Source organism: Cygnus olor, chromosome 13 (genome assembly GCF_009769625.2).
Source record: "Cygnus olor isolate bCygOlo1 chromosome 13, bCygOlo1.pri.v2, whole genome shotgun sequence".
Taxonomy (NCBI): Eukaryota; Metazoa; Chordata; class Aves; order Anseriformes; family Anatidae; genus Cygnus; species Cygnus olor.
The window spans coordinates 17,963,695-17,980,064 of NC_049181.1; the positions used below are offsets into that span (position 1 = coordinate 17,963,695).

At 41.9% G+C, this 16,370-nt stretch overlaps 1 protein-coding gene across 8 annotated transcripts in view; it reads left to right on the top strand.

Annotated features, from left to right (window-relative positions):
- DCX (doublecortin) overlaps nt 1-16,370 on the top strand; it is a 126,800-nt gene that overhangs the window by 54,774 nt on the left and 55,656 nt on the right. The window lies entirely within an intron of this gene.

Sequence of the window (16,370 nt, forward strand, 5' to 3'; positions counted from 1 at the left end):
CTCTGAAGTAATTGCAAGAGCTCTCAAGCTTTGGATTCACTAAGTGAATGTGTTGCTTGACTTGCTTTGGCCTTGCTGAGATAAAGCAGTTGATCCACGCATGCTCTTTTGGCTAGCTCAGTAATTAGCAGGAAAAGTATGGAACTGTGTTGCATTTTCTTGACTAAATGTATAAAGAGATAACATGCAGAAAGGGATTTGGGTCAAAAATATTTAGTGGGTCATCATAATGTGCTTCATGTCTACATTTTCTGGGAACTGAATGACACATCTGTCTCTTATTAGCAGCTATACAGCAATAAGACATTTCGTATTACCGTATCTATGAGAACACTTAAAGGAATGTGGAGGATAACTCTGAGGTCTGGGAAGAGCTAGATTCTTCTTCAAGGAAAATTCTGAGCTTAATTTAATAGTTCTGTGTCTTCTGTAACTGAGGGATAATCTTATTTTTGCATCTGTTTTTCTTGCTCCATCTCTTGTGTTGGGGTAGGACACTGGCTATTCTAGGGTTTGCCACTGTTGCTTTAAATTAACTCTTGCTCCTATCTTTGGAAAAAAATATTCAAATACCTTGCCAACACTAGGCAGTGTGTTCAAACATGTAGCCTTTACAAATGAAAATGTTCGTCCTTCTAGCACCAAACGTTTGTTCATGAGGTGTCCTAGTCCAGGCGCAGTGTTTGGGAGCTTGAATGTAGCATGTCATTCTAGCCTGTCAGATATTCAGCACTTTTTTTTCATAAGTTGTATAGCTTATACAGGGGTGGGTGACTTTCCAGCTAAGCTGACCGTAAGTAAGCAGTGATACAGGGAGCGATGTACTGGGAACCCTGAAAGTGGCTGGGGGAAGAGGGAGGGGAGGGACAAGTGATCCTTCCTCATTGAGGAAAATGATACGTGGGCACAAGACCATGCATCTTGAATCACAGCAGCTTAAAAAAGAGCTTAATGGATGGATCTGACCTGAAAGCAGTTGCCTCCTCCTGCTGACAGAGTACTGTTGCACTGACAGTTGTGGATCAAGATCTTAATCTGAACCACTAAATGGCTTCAGTTGTTTGAAATAGCCAACATTTTGGAGGTGAGGTGCTGCTTTGGACAGAGCGTGGAAATAGGAATGCCTCATGAATTTGTCAAACCATTCTGTTCTCCTCCTTTAAACTATTTGCAGGAGTAAGAATAGTTTTTCTCTCCAGCACTGTGAGTAAGACTGAATCAGATGATAAGTTGGACTACACCTATGGCCTGTTGGCTGGACCAGCCTGTGGAATTGTGCTAATTCCTAAGCAGAAATTTGGGAAATGCTGCTTGCTCTTAAGTTGCAGATTGCCTAGAAAATGCTGCTGCAGGGCAGAAAGCGATCCAGTGCTCGAGTCGCTGCTTTGCACGGGGACATGGCTGAGCATGGGGCTCAAAGATCTAGGTAATTTAGCAATTCCTACTGCAAACTGTTGTCCATAGCAGCCAGATATATGACTTTCCTTGAATCCCAAAATAGAAGGCAACCTTGCTTTCCTCATAGCAAGCTCTGATACCCATATGGGAACTGGTGCCTTGGTACTCTGTTCTCTGGGGCAATGTGAGAACTTCACAATTGCTTTTTGTTGCAGGAATCTGATTTCAGTGAGTGAAGACACCCCATTCAGCTTGTTTTACTGGCTTTAAAATTCACCATTTTATGACGTGATATTTCATTGTGTTAGAGAGCTACCACCAGCAGTTTCACTGCATGCAAATGTGCATTTAGTATTGCGGTTAATGAGAGGAATGAGATTTTGTGATTTGACAGTAATGGAATGTTTGATATTTGTGGCATCAATTATTGTTGGAGATCCCTGAGGATCAAATTTATTTACCAGTGCTTTGTTCTTATTGGAAGGTTTCCTTCAATGTTTGTATTTTAATATAAGTTCATTTGAAATCTGCCCCCCCCCCCCCCCCCCCCCCCCCATGTGTGTTCTTAGTGTTGCAAGCTAAAGCCAGAAGCTTCTGCTGTGAGCGCAGTGTTTGCTGTTAAGGTTTCCATGACATACTGCTCCATAAAGTCTGACCTTCTGATGTGATACTAAAGGTTTTTGCATGTCTGAATCTGACATTAGAAAAACAGTCTTGAATGCCTAATTCTGACAAACAGTACTTTATTTTCAGGAGAAAATATTCATACAGAACTGCAAGCCGCTCGCAGCTGAAATACTGACAAGAATCCTGACAGTCTGTCTCTTTGAGTGTCATCAGAGGCATGTTACTCCCTCTGTTGTGAAACGATAAAATTTACAAAAGGAACATACAAAGGAAAATCATCCTTCCCCACTCCATGAACTGTAACTTAATGAGGGGAGATGATTATTTATAGACATTTCCATGGTGCTCATCAGTAGAGTAATCAAGATGCTTTAGAAGTACAGACAGTAGTGGCAATGATGGAGTGGCGTGTAAATAATTACACGTCTCTGCACTGCAGACCTGCATTTGGAAATGAGAAAGCAGTTAATTGAGAGCCGGATGGGGTACATTTGAATAAATATAGCACTTAAAACAGCAGTGGGATTAGGTCATTTTAAGAAGTTTTGCTTCTTGTATCTTGGATTGTTGCCTTTTTGAAGATTATTGTCCTTTTGAAATTGCCAAATTCGCATCTTGTGTTTAAGTAGCTTATTTAACTTGGTCTTATGTGTATCTCTAATGCCTTGTGCCTAGTCTTGTCTGTACTCGAGCTCCTTCTCTTCTTGGAATATATTACCACCTCGTGACAAAAGCCCCAGAACTCAAAAGGGGCTTCAAACTGTCAGTCAAAGAAGAGTCATGACAGAATCACAATAGACGCTTACCTTTTGAACTTTTTTTATATGGCCGTATAGGATATGGTATATGCCAAAGAATTTGATGCTTTAAACAGAAACTTATACAGGGGATCACATTCAGTGTTTCATTTTATGTCTACAGGTTCTGTTGTGTTGAGATACGTATAATATAATTTCTGTGTGTATGCAGGATTGAATTTGGTCTGATCTGTGGGCCATGTTGGAAAACAGTTGTATTGGCAGATTCTCTTTTTTAAACTATTAGTTATATCAGTGTCCCAAATAAGTCTGGATTCTTGGGAGCACCGGCTATTTCATAAACACATGTTGGCAGTTTCTTCCTCTTGTAGCTGAACTGAATTAGAAAACAGAATTTGAGTTTGTAGATGAAGTTGTATTCAAATATTTTGAATACAATAGTCTCAACTAGAGCTTGCAAATGCTGTGTAGATTTACTGTCCCATTTGTGCTTGAGCTTCTCACTGTGGTGTACAATAAATAGGTGTTTGTATAGAAGAGGGGAGGCTATTTCATGACTGACAGCCCATCTTCTTCTTTCTGCGTCTTGCTTTGCAGGTGGTGTTTGTCAGCATTCACTCCTGCTTTAAGAAATGAACTGTGAAAGTTAATGTCGTCTGTACATACTGAACTTCTCTTCTCCTGCCCAGTCTTGCATTCCAAAGTCTGAGACATTCAGCAAGTATACAAAGAGATGTAGCAACAAAAATCAGTTGTTTTTTTTTAAATGTGGTTGGCTGAGTGGTGATAGGTTAGAGGGACCAGGTTCCGTTCTACTTTACATTAAGATACTTTTCAGTGGTATGGAATTCCTTCTGTTTTTTCTCTAGCTGATATATTGCCATGTCTTAATTAACAAAATACTCCTTTCCATCAATTAGCATCACCAAATAAGCAGAATAAGGTGCTGCTCAGGTGGGAGAGAGCTTGTAGGCTTTAGTTCCATATAGTTACAGAGGTTCTGGTTAACAAGCAGGGCAACTGAATGTCTTCTTAGTCATAACTTACAATGACCTCTTCTGGACTTCAAAATCTTCATGAACAGGGAGAAGTTAGACATGTGCTATTTATTGGTTTTTATCTAGCCCAGACAAAGTGCTTCTGTTCCATCCGAGTGTTAGCTGTCTCGCTAGATGAAGTTATTTACGTTTTTATATGTCAGGGTACTTGTGACTGTGCTCCCAAAAGAATTTCTAGTCTTAATGAAATGCTCCCCTCTAGCAATCTTTGCTTTGATAAGGATTCCATGTGGCAGGTGATGAGTGGAGTTCATCTTTCTGTTTGCAAAGCAGATGCAAATGCATAGGAGGCCAGCCCACCTCTCCTGTCCGGAGGAGAAATTGCCATTTCATTTTAGATGACTTGCATTGCAGGAAGGGCAGCAGCAGCAAAGAGGGAGAAGCAGGATTACTAAGCTCACAGTAAGTTAAAGGTTGATACTTACAGATAACAGCTAACAAAGGAGTTGGTAAAGCAGCTTCTGGTGCTGCACTACTAGTAAAAAGCTACTCTGGATGTATCTATGCAAGTTGCACTTGAGAAACTAGATAAACTTTGGAGTTGCTGCATTGACTTTAGGCTGGTATTTGGAAAAAAAAATCGGTAAAAATCTCCTTGCTCAAGTGCCAGTGCTGGCAATGGACTCTGTTGCCAGGTTAGTGTAGCTCTATTGATTATATTAACTTTTGTTAATGTGATACAGGATGAGATTTGTACCAAAAATACAAATGTTTCCAACTGCTGTCACTTGTAGTTGATGCTCAGGAAGGTGAATAACTCCATGACAGACCTACTAACATCTGCATTGCTGAAGGATCAGGTAAAAAAAAAAAAAAAAAACAAAAACAACAAACCTTCCCTCTAGAGAGAACCCTGCAGATAGTTAACTTATGCCCTGAGGCATGAGGTTCAGGGCTTTAAAGCAAACAAATGGGTTTGCTTTGTTTGACACATCCTGCGGTAGGATGTGGAACACCTCATCCATCTGAGACTTCACAACTGCCCATGTGGATACTGAAAAACTGCATTGAAGCAACCCCAGAACAAAGTTTCATGCACTGCTGCAAAGCTGGGGAAGATCTAGCCCCAAAACAAATGGGAGGGAAGAATAGGAGATGGGTGCACATATATTTTGTATTCTGCCTCCTGCAAAAGGCTCTACAACAGCTGGTGCTAATGGGGAGAGGTGAGTCCTGTCTTCCTTCCCTGCTGCATAAAGCCGTAACAATGAAACTGTATCTGCTTTACATCTTTTTCTTAGTCCTTTATTAGTGCTTCTTGTTAACTGCTGAGATTTGGCAGGCCTTTCATAAGCCTCCCATCCTGATATCAGGACAGGTGTGGCTCAGCACTAGCAGAGCAATAGCCCAGGCGCAGGATCTTTGACCATAGCCACCTCCCGCGCCAGATCATTTCAAACCAAGATTAAGTCCCTGCTTCATTCCTCCTCGTTGCATTTGCAGACTGCCCTGACTCAAGTTGTTTGTGTGAGATGATTCCTCACTAGCAACTGTCATGGCAAGAAGGGTAAGTAATAATGCATGGGCTGAAGAACTTCTGAACCCAAACCACTTACACGGCCAGACAAGGCAGCCTGGTTCTCTATCTTTAGGGAGCTCTTAGTCTGAGCTGGAAATTCAGCATTGCCTGATTCATGCAATGACTAGACACTTACACAGACAAAACCAATTAGTCCTCAGGTATCCCTTCAGGATTCGATTATACACTACAGTGAATAAGCCAGGCTTCCATGAATGTGTATCTAAGTACTTATGATAAAATATTCAGAAGATTTTCTGAGATATTATTCAGAAACCTTATGCTTCTTAATTTTTGTTTATATAGGTCTTTAGGCCACAGAATCTGGGATAAAAGGGCCTGGCTGGGACACTGATGTCTGCCCCAGAGTGGCCCCATCAGGCACTATTGCTGAAACCATGCTAGCCAAACTAGCTAGCTAGTGCCTTCGGTACGGTGCCAACTACAGACAGGTGGCAAATGCCCTAACCCTGTAGTACTGATGCCATGGTAACTGCTGCCATTGAGGGAATGGTGCCCTCCACCTCTAGTGAACCTGAAGAGTTACTGATTTAAACACAGGTTTATTAAATAGCTACAATTAAATAGCTGGTCAATTGGTTTGCATTGTAGTCTGTTTAAAAACAAATCAACAAAGAATGTCCTGCTTCAGGGATTTAGCAGATCACAATGTTGTAAGGATTTTGGCAAATTCCTGCTCATGTGTATGGCTTTGGATCAGTCCTTGCCAGAGGTGGCTCTGGGAGTAAATAATGCTTTGCCTCAGACCTGCTGTCCATGGCTGGAGCTTTCTGAGGGAGCTATTTCTGGAGTAGACAGATAAACTGTTAAATAAAGTCTTTCATTCCACACTGAGGACAGGCTGTTTGAAGTGTTGGGTTCTATGGACAGACTTCAGTCAGTTTTCCTGTCCTACTTTTTTTTTTTTTATCTGGCTCTGTTGTGTGCAGTTTGAAGGTGACACTCTCAAGAAAGGTGACACTTCTTTTTTGAGAGGCTGCGCTGTGTGCAGTCTCTGCATGCTAATTCCCGTGTTTATTAAAGCAGAAGCAGTCTGATCTCAGCAGCTCAAGTCTTGACATTGTCTGCTCTCATGTGAGCATTGGTGCTGATGTGATTGCCGTTGCTGTCGTCTCCAAAAAAAAATCTCCCCAAGCCATGTGCAGAAAACAGGGAGACAGCAAAGGAGCTCGTCATCTTTAAAACTTTGGCAGATATTTTTCCATTGCTTTCCCTCAGCCTCCTGTTTTGGAAGAAGGTGTCGTGCTCCTGCTTGCCATCCAACAGGCCTCTGGCACTATTTGTTGGTGTTTTTTTGTTCTGTAAACACTGGCTAAAGCTGTGATGACTCTATTGTCCACTTAAGGCAGTGAGAATCCAAGTCCAGAAGCAGGTTTCAGTGCTGCTTGCTAAAAATTGTGGGTTTTCTAGAAATGCAAGCCTTGCTAGTAGACATGTATTGACCAAGATTCACATGAACACCTGCTACTTACATCACAGATGGCAGGCTGTCAAAATTATTGGAGGATGCAGTCAGATCTGACCTGGTGACCTAGAAGTACATGGCCCCTGTTACTGAATCCTGGTGCTATTCACACCCCGAAAGAGATGTATGTTAAAAATTCAGTCCTCACCAGCATCTTTATTTTGGCAGCTCTTTCCGTCATAGAGTGACATGTTCCCTTTTCACTCTGAATCCCAGGAGAGAAGAGGATTATTCACTGTAGTGCCGGAGGGTTTATCTAGGAATAAATGGGCTGAAAATGAGCAAGGGAAAATTAGGCTGAATATCAGGAGCTGAGACAGGTCAAGAAAGACTTCTATTTTTTTTTTTCATTGTTAATTTGTATCATTATGTGAAGCAGAAGATTCTGGTTCCTTTTTGGTCCTCAAGTAGAAATCCCATCAGTGTGAATGGGATACCTCTGAGAGGGAGCAGGTATGCTGAATGTATTCTGAGCAAACATCTACCTCAATGCTTGGAATCCAGTAGATGTCTCATTTTGATCACAAGGTATAAACGAATGCATGTAGTCTTTCCCCTGTGTATTGGGGGAATGTCCTGTTTATTCTGGTGGGCCTGAGTCCTTAGTTCTTATGCTCTGAGTGGCATCGTGTATGGTACGTTTGCTCATGTCTCCCTACCTGCTCTAGTGCCCCAAAACAACAAATACTCCCCTGACCTTACCCAGCACGAGAGGCCTCAAGAATGTGATTGCGGTTGGTGCTGTATTCTACACCTCGTTGCAAGTTTCACCTCTTCTTGTCCGTCTGAATCCACTTGTTCCCTTCCCAGCTCTTCTTCACCTTTGATCAAAAGGCTGTTTTCACTCTATAGTAGGTAAGCTACGACAGCTCATCTTTTAGGAAGAGCTTGCACTAACTCTGGGTAAGGCATGCAGCCAAACTGCAGGGGCTGGTAAGAAATAGCGTGATAGTGCTATCATCGAGCACAACAGTATTTCCTTTCTTGTCTCTGAAACTACACACAAAACCGAACTAGTGATTTTTACTGTGTATGTAGTATGTGCGTCTTGATGGAGCCTAGGTGTTAGGAAATGAATCCATGGTGCAAAGGGCCCAGACTGAGCAGAAGAGGTTGTCTAAGGCCTCATGTGTTTGTACATACTGCAAGCGTCGTTCAAAGGTCTCTGTTTGTGGCAAGTGATAGCATTGCTTGTGTGCAGAGGATAACAGCTTCCAGCCACCCTCGGGTCTGCCAGGGGGTGACGAAAGATATTGGCACAGAAATGTAATAAAAGCATGTCTAAAGGAGGTTAGGAGGAAAAAAGTTGGATCCAGTCCATCCAGATTTTCAGAATTGGCTAAAGTAGGCGTGCATATGTGGAGAAGTGCAAAGACAAGCCATGAAAGCTAAGGGCTATTCCAGCTTGTGTTCAGGGCTTCTCAAGCTGTGCATCGAATTGATTAGCATACAGAGCTGGAATAACAGGCCTGCTGCTGGAAATTTGCTTAGCTCTGAATTCAGACTGAATAGGGAAAAATGAGCAAGGCTAATAACCAGAGCATTCACCGCTCTGAGCCAGGAGACACACCCTCTCCCCTGTGAACATAGGCTTTTCTGAATTAATACACATATTTCTTGTTTTCTGGTTAACAGCAAACAGGGTGTGTATGAGTGTATGCATGTGTATCTATCTGTATAAATAAATTTTAGTGCTACAGAACACGACTCTGCAGCTCAGCTTGCTGTCCAAGTAATCTAAGTTCTCCTCTTAAAGAAACCCAGGGACTGTTGTGCTCTGAAAGTGAGAACCTTGAGTCATGTTATTGTTTCTTCTTCCCTTACTCGAATAAACAAAAGGCATTTTAATGGAGTTTTTAACTGCACTGTGAAAGCATATTTCATTACTTGTACATTATGCTTTGAGATAAATGCAAATCTCATTGTTATTAACCACTTTAAATTTATCCAGGTGTCCTAAAATAAATAGGAAACATGTATGTGTTGGTTCATGATGCTTTTCTATCACTTTCTATCTTGAAAAATCCTACACATTTTCAGTACATTTTTCAACTAGTGAGTGTAAGATGTAACCTGCTTTTCAGTAATTTTTCTCTTCTTCCCGCAGTGGAGGACCTAGTTATGAACAAAAACTAGACATGGGGAGGATGAGATGATGTGCACCATTCATTAGAAGGATTTTTTTTCAGGGGATTTTGCTTCAGTCAGAATTGGTGTGAGGGGTCAATCCTTCCCGTCCCCAGGTCTGGGCTGTTATCTGAAGGACAATGAACACAGCAAGCTTTATTGGCTCCGCAGGAATAATTATGCAGCCAGTGGGCCTGCAGGGCAGCAGGGGAGAGCAGGACTCTGAGCTCCCTCCCTGTGCTCCCCTGGCCTCGCCATCTGCTCTGTGCTGCCTGTCTGGGGCTCGGTCCCCAGCTCTGGTTCTGCTGCTGCCTTGCTGTGGACACTGCTCCCTGGTCGTGAGGGATCAGTTCGAGCCACCACGTGAACCACCCAGCCGGGCTAACTGATACTGGGAGAGCAGCTGTCTTTTATTTGGGTTCTCTGAACAGGAAAGAGTAATTGGTTTAGGAAAGCATCTTGTGGCATGTGTGTGTTGCTGTGAAAGAAGCATTGCTTCAAGCTATTGCTACCCTTGTGCTCCAGATGTAACCTCTCAGGCCCTTCCCCAGTCCCTCGTGCTCATGATGTTGCTGAAGAGTGACTGATGGGTGTACCCATTCTCCTCTGTAGGGCTGGTGCTGAAAGTTCACTAGGAAACTCACCTTCTGTACTAGATAAATCAACTGGAATGAAAGTTAAAATGAATCATGAAATACGCAACATAATGCAGTACGAATAAACGTAAATTTGCAAGAAAAGCTTTCACTTTGTTAGTCTATTAATACAGAATAATGGAACAGTGTCATGGGGGGGAGAGAGCCGGTGGATATGTGGACTTCAAAAACTCACGAGAAAAGCACCGTTGAGAACTTATTAAGGAATGTAAAGTACTGATGTGAAGGGAAAATACTATCACAGATTGGAGACATGTTTAGGAGAAACTAGGGCAAAAATACCTTTTTTTTCTTTTTTTTGGTCAGTAAAATTAAGTGTCAAGATATCAGTGTTTTTTGTCTTGAGTGATCTGGATATGGATGTTCTTGGTGAAGAAGACAAAAGAATTATTGCAATAAACCAAATTTGGAGAAAAGTGGGAGACTTACCAAGATGAACTGGCAGTATAATGGAAGATCGCAAGTGCAAAATAATGCACAGTTCCAGTAATTACTCTTATACTTGGCTTTTAAATTAAATATAATTATTCAGCAGAGAGGATTGGCCTTAATGAAACAGGCTAGTACCAACGTCTTAGCACAGATTCAGAACAAAATAACATGCTAGAACACACAGTATGCATTCAAAATTTAGAAAGGAACATTCTTTTAAATGCCCTTCCACTTTACCTCTCCACATTTGCAAGTGACCCTCAGAAGATGGAAGCAAATAAGGAGTTCCTCCAGTGATTGCTGCCCTGCAGCCCTCTGCAGCTCTCCCATCTTCACTACGAGGTGTGGGATAGCATATAAAGGTGTTTGGAAGCTCCTTTGTTAATGCGTTATGCTTGGACTGGGATTTGGGTGAAACATGAAGTAAGTTACAAGTGGTCAGAGTGTGTACCACGGAGTGCTCAGTGCTAAATCACCTGGGCTTACATGGCTCTTCATGGCTTCTACGTTGTGGTATGTGCCTATGAATATGAAACTGGGAGTCTGCCTGTGCCTGGGGTATCAGAATGACAAGGCACCCAGTAAAGTAACTTCCTTTGGAGGTCCAAGGTGTCTAGTTATGTAAAGAGGCTGAGAGAAGCTGTAGCTCTACTGATGGGGAGTACCATCTATACTATAATACTATAGACAGAGGTGACATCACCCCACTGTGTGATGAAACATTTGAAATGGTTTTACCAAAACTGTCATCCTGCTCTTTACATTTGGGGCACAGAAATGGAGTGCTTGTTAAAATCTTGCTCTTAATGAGTGCTTGTCCATTCTTCAGTCAAGTGTGTCATATAGACATTATCTCAGGATTTGTAGCATCTGTCAACCACTCCTTTGATATGCCTAATTTTCACACTTTGTCTTTATATCTCCAAAATAGTATCATCGGAGTGGAGAGAAATTATGCCCTTCATCCTGCTTTCCATACAGCCTGGTATTTACAGGAGTCTGTGAAGTATTTTAATAATGGAAGCAGAAGCAAAAAATGCAGTGCAGCTATTTCAACATTTCAATAATTTTAAAGCTATTTGGGGACATATGTATCAGGCTAAGAAGCAAAAATCTGTTTGAAAACTTAAACCTGACTATCCTTCCATCGTGGAGCTCAGCTCCCCAGAAAGGCAGTAAGAGGACTAAACTTCTCTTCCTCAAATGTGCACATATCAGGAACCTTATCAACTGCTGGCAGACTGCAGGATTACATGTAAATTAAGTGTATCAAAGAGTTGAGCTAGATAGCCAACGTGAGGAGCTATGAATGTTATTCTTGCCTACTTGAAAGCCCTTCATTATGGATTAGAAACAAGAACTTACATCGCTTAATACCGTCAAAAAATTGAGGCATATTTTTGCTTCTAGTGAATTTTAATATTTGAGAGAAAATGGGATGGGAATTTTCCTTCATTTTAGACAACCCTAGTCAGAGGGTTGCAAAACGTTCATGTGTCACACTCAAAATGAAAGCCATAAGGCTGCCTGAATTTTGTGTAAGAGTCTTGATAGAGGCTGTTGGTGAGTGTTATTTTTAGTTCTCTAAAGCAACAGAGATATTTGCATCCTTGGCATTTCTCGCAGTTTTAAAATGGAACAGTTTCTGAAATGTCCGCTTTTCCTTGAATTTTTATCCACCTCATGAGCTTCTTCATAAAGTTTTTGCACCGCTGTTGGCAGCAGGTAGTGATTTAGTGCCAAACAGTGCAGAATTGCTCCATTTTACACTGTTTCTTCAAAATGCTTTCTCTTCCAGAAAGCAGATTCTGGAAACAATCCCATCTGATCCTGATACTCATTGTTTGGGTTGTTTCCAGCTGCATGTGTGAAGTGTTCAGCTTAGTGTAAAATAGGCAGTAAACAAGGAAAAATAAAGTTAAGCCCAAAAGTGGATACACTGAGCTCTAATGTACAGATCTCCTAATATTTAATACTGGTGAAAACCAACCTGTATGTGTGTTTTTTTCCTAAGCATAACTCACCAAAGACTTACTTTCAAAAGCAAGAGGTAGATGATGCTACAGGAAATATTTTATATGGTGGAAGAGAGGCAGTGTGCTTCAGGTACTCAAGCAGCAGAAGTGGGTCTCAGGGCTCCTGGCATTGCTCCTGCATTGCTCCTGTTTCAGCTGCAGCGTGTGATCCAGGTTTAGGCAATTAATGTGGCATTTTCAGGTAGGTGTGATTTGCCTCATTTAAACTCATGGGGAGGCTGAAGTGAGGTTGTTAATTTGTGTTTAATGTTGAAATTTAAAAAAAATTTCATGTCCTAGATGTTTTTTGGTTTAAAAAAAAAAAAAAAGACTCACCTGTAAGACTTAAATGATACTACAGATTGCTTCGGGGATGATATAGGCCAGGTATCTCAACCTCCTTTTTTTTCTTTTTTAATCAAGGACTGCCCAGATTCTGTAAGAAGAATATCCACTACCTACTTCTAGCAGTTTTCTAAGAGCTAACATTGCTACAGCAATCAGTAAAGCATTGTCGACAGTTTGAATGTTCATTTATCAACCCATTTTTTTCTCCCGTTTTATTAATTCCCTGCTTGCGTGCATGGGGATTTGCCTGTTTGCTTTGCTTTCCTTGCCGTATTGTTCCAATTATCAGGCAATCTTTTTTTCACTTCCACTTGCCTTATATGTAGGTTTGACTTACAACTGGGACAATAGAGCCGTTTTGGCAGAGGTACTGTGGACCACCTTGTGCTGGTTTTTGGACCACCAGCTAAGACTGATGAAGAATACTAAGTCTCAATAGCATCATAACAGACTCGATCTCTCATCTTTTCATTGTGTCCTGATATCGTGTATGGGATACCTGAGTTCAGTACTCCAAGGGTCTGGCTTCTGACACAAAACAAGTGTCTGGGTTCTGCCCCCTCAGCGGGTGAGTCCCATTGATGGTGATCTCCTTTTTTTATCTGGTGCTGTATTTAGGCCAGGAGACAAAGCAGAGATTGATTCAGTCCCAACCTTTATCCCCTTCACATGTGCTTCCTTTCCATAAGTCATGCTCTCACTTCTTTTTTGTCGTCTGGCAGCTGCAAGGGCTGGTTGCTTGGTGACGCTCTCAGCAGCACAAAGAGCTCTCAGCTGGGAGGCCAGGTCTGCTGGCCACAAACAGCTGGGATAATTTTATTTGTCTTTCTCTTGTTCCTGTTAATCGCAGGGAGCTGAATCAAAGTCAACTTGTAATAGAAATGGGAGAACCATCAAATGCTATTTATGGCTTCTTAACATCCACCTTTTCTCCCTGAGTCAGAGAAGTGGCAGTGTGTGCCAGAAATAGCCTGTTATTGCACAAATGGAGGAGTAAAACTGAAAGGCATGATTTCCAATTCCGCTTCAAATGGGATTTTACCAGACCACATACAAAAGCAAGATGTCAGACTGGGTTTTGGATTTATGAATCGTTGTTCCTTAATTTGATGTGTGACTGGCTGTTCATTCTTTATAATAATTGTATGCTGTGTGGGTCACGTCTATGAAATAGCTGCTAATGACTTTCTTCTACCTCAGCAGGATGCACCACTCAGACTTCATGCAAGAGAAAAACAATGAAGAACTTCCAGAGTTGAGTGTGTTGTGATTTAATGATCTGGGCAAAGGCCTTCGTTTTATGAACTCTGGTTTCTTATTACTGCTCCTATGTAGGCTATGGCATCCCGAGTTAATAAGAAATATGATTGTCTCTAAAGAAATTTTGAGGGGGTTGATTTCCACTTAGGCCCAAACTTGGTGTACCTGGCTGCAAGAAGGTACAGAGGGAGAGGTGATAGGGGACATGAGTGCTGCTCGGCTTGCATTCGGGTCTCAGTTGGGTCTCGGCCGAGCACGCCAGCTTAGATGCATCAAAGCTCTTAAGCATATGAAGAGCTTCCTGCAGGCTGGCTTGTGCAGAGGTGCTCGCAGGGTTTGAGAAGCTGTGTTCACCACTTCAAGGGGAAAAGCAAGGAAACTGGCCATGGATGAAGCTGGTCTCTCCTTACTTCTGCTATTATAGTTAAAAATGACCACTGAACGTATTCCTAAATTACTGAATCTGTAAGCTCTGCTTTTGCAGGACTTTTTTTCTTATTTCAGGTATAAATCGTAATAAGATGATTCCAATCAGGTGTTAATTTTATGCTTTTGGGTAATTTAATTATGCAAATTGCTATACAATACAATAGCTAAACAAGTAAACACACTGAATATTTATGTTTGGCTGATGAAACATACTGAAGTGGATAAACAAGAATATAATATATTACATACGCTAAAGGATCTGCTGTTAAACTCAAAAGAGCAGAAAGCACTACAGGTTCATGCTTTTTCTTCCCTGATGAAAAGCCCTGAGGTTCAAAGAAATAAAACTATCTTCTGAGAGTTTGGGCTGCTCTGTTCCTAGGGCTAAGTGAAGGAAGATTGAGGAATGGGAACTGAAGTGGAAATGTACCTGCTTACCACTGCTAAATTTAGCATGCAGAATTGTCAAGGGAAAAGACTAAGTTTGTGGTGCAGTCTTCTGATCCGATCATGGAAAGGAGGGCTCTGAATTTCAGTTCTTCATCTTCGTGAGTTGTAATAGTAGGTGTTACAGCAGACGCTCTGGGTTGCTTTGGTCCATTTTTTTCTTATGTCCACATGCCTGCACAGCTTTAGCTTTCATGGTCTTACTACATAAACCATTCAGTGAAGAGCAACTCAGATGGTATTTTTTTGTTAAAAAAGCATGTGTTTGAGCTATAGTCTCTCTCTCTCTCTCTCTTTTTTTTCTTTTTTCCTTCCCATTTGAAATTATCTCATCTCTCTAATCCAGGTACTTGTGCCATAGTTTTCATCCCTGAGCTGCTGCTTCACAGATTTTTTTTTTGATGTGTAGTAATTCCTTGTCTTTCATCAATTCCAAATCTAACAGTTTTTCTTGTCTCCTACCTTCTCATTTCCTACTACAGATGTAAATGTATGGAGACAATAATCAGGACAATCCTATAGCTCATTCTTTAGTGTTTAGAGTGATCACTGGAGGGATCAGGGACTTTGCCTCCCCACGCAGCACCATGCAAAAAGACGGAAGTGTATTATTTGTGAAGGAGCAGCTTTCCCCCTCCTCTGAAACATCAGCTATTAGCCCCCGCAGAGGCTGTGCATCAGCCTGTGTACACCAATGAACTGATCCTCTGTGTCAAATCCTTATGTAAATGCAGCAGCCTAATCCTCTTGCCCTAATAGGAATTTCACACCTTAATCCTCACTATGAACAGGGGCAAAGGCATTCCTACTAGGCAGTTTGATGCATCCTATTTTGAGAAAAATCAGTGTATATGGGTTGGTGGAAATAGGGGAACTGTAGTCCCCTGTTTGTGTGGAAGACTGAAGCATGTCATTCTAATAGAAGCAAGGGGATTATGTTCCTAAATTGTCAGTGGATTTCAGGGGATTTGCTACACCAAATGACACCATTAGCCTCCCAAGTCCTTCATTTTGCCCCTGGCCCTGACTGACTCTTCCTGCTTTAGCTGGAAATGCTCCCTGGGTGATAGAGTTGACTCTACAGGTGTGGGAGGAAAAGAATTCTCTCCTGACCCCTGCAGCCATCCAGGTTATGCCTTGCAGCTTGGCACTGCTCGTTGTGTGCTGGGCTTGCACTGCTCGAGTTGAAAGAAGTGTCAATCAGTGCGTGCGGTGTCATTCTGAATAAACCCCTGGTTTATGTTGTTATGTAACCTCAGAGAAGTCAGAAGTCTGAGAAGGCTGAATTGTAGCAGTAGCACACAGGGAGCCTAGGCAGTGCCTTGAACTCAGCTTTATCTATCTAGATGTGTATTAATCTCTCAGGTATGGATACTTATTTCTTAACCAGCTGCAGGGTCTCATCTAAAGCTCACTGAAGTTTCCAGAAGAATTTCACGGGCCCTGAAGACCACTTCAGCATGATGGTCCAATGTATTCAGGGCATTCTGTGACAGATGGGATGACTAGCCCTGTTCCTGAATTGCCACCTTGGAAAAGAAGGGTGCAACAGCATTCTTCATGCCACAGCTGAGAAGTAATTGCTTTACACAGAGAGCATCAGACTCACACAGACCACGTTTGTACCTCTTATGCTCCTGGTTACAAAGATAATGATGGGTGCAAATCAGGCAACTGGATGTGCTGTTATTCGGCATCGGTCCCCCAACCTGTTTGCTAGATGCCTCTGCTGCACGCGCAGACAGGGTGGGTCTTGATCAGCTGTGGATCAGCCACTAACACGGAACACAATGTGTGCACAGCTTTACAA